This window comes from Trichechus manatus, unplaced genomic scaffold (genome assembly GCF_000243295.1).
Source record: "Trichechus manatus latirostris isolate Lorelei unplaced genomic scaffold, TriManLat1.0 scaffold00159, whole genome shotgun sequence".
In the NCBI taxonomy this organism is placed as follows: Eukaryota; Metazoa; Chordata; class Mammalia; order Sirenia; family Trichechidae; genus Trichechus; species Trichechus manatus.
Window position 1 is genome coordinate 5,145,511 of NW_004444095.1, and position 1,096 is coordinate 5,146,606.

Genomic DNA, 1,096 nt, shown 5'->3' on the forward strand with positions numbered 1-1,096 from the left:
CCCAGTCTGACCTTTACTGGATTGGTTTGGGAGCCTGCCTTTTAATTAACAAAGAGTACATGGGCTAACCTATAAAAACCCTAGAACACGGAGCCTCAGATGGGGCTTCCTTATAAATGAGAACCAGGAGAGTAGTATGTCCTTTGGACACAAGGCCTTGTGCTACGACCCTCCTAGATCAAGTAAACCTGCAACAGTGATGGAGGCAGCAGTTGCTACAGTACCAGAAGAAGCAGAGACAACAAGCACATGCAGATGGTGGCAGCAAAGTGTAAAGACCAAACCCTGGCCAAGAGCTGAGAGGAGCGACCAATAGCTGAGCCCACCAATTGATGTCATTGAGTTTCCTGTTCAGAAGTTTCCAGATGGGTGAGAATGAACATTGGTTTTTGGGAAGGGTAAGCATGCCCCTTTTGAGATGTAAGTGGGTCTCCTTTTAGATAATGAGGCCTTGTGCTGGGATATCTCCTGAACCTTGCCCTTTGCATATGTTCCTTTCTGTTTATATCCTTCTCTGTTACTAAAGTTGTTATCGCAGTTAGTTGTTTCCATGAGTTCTCTGTGACAGTTCCAATGAATTATCAAACTCAGTAGAGAAAGAGTGTACGGTGGGAATGGCTAGTGTCAGAAATGGTGCAGAAGTTGGAGAACAGCGGTATATTTGACTTTCCTCTCATAGGAACCAGCTTGGTGATGATTCTTATAGTCAGAGTTATTATTACACATCCTATGCATTTGTCCTAAAAATAGGGCTTTTATTTCTATGGAAGAGATTTCCAGGAAAGGGATTGCAGAGCCCAAGTTAATGTGTATTTTAACATTTAATAGATATTGCAAGAGTATTTTCCAAAAAGGCAGGCGTTCTTGTCTTAGTCCCTGATTTTGTAAATGGTTTTAGTGACTATAACTTAGTATATATTTGTTGTTTGCTTTTGGTAATGAGTCTTCCATAAGTAGTTTTATATTATTCCTATTTTGTGTGATAATTTTACTTTATGATATAATTGATTATATTGATACATTTTCTGATAATTTATCCATCCTTGCATTCATAGAAAAAAAATTTACCTGGACATAATGTGCTATTTTTTTTTTT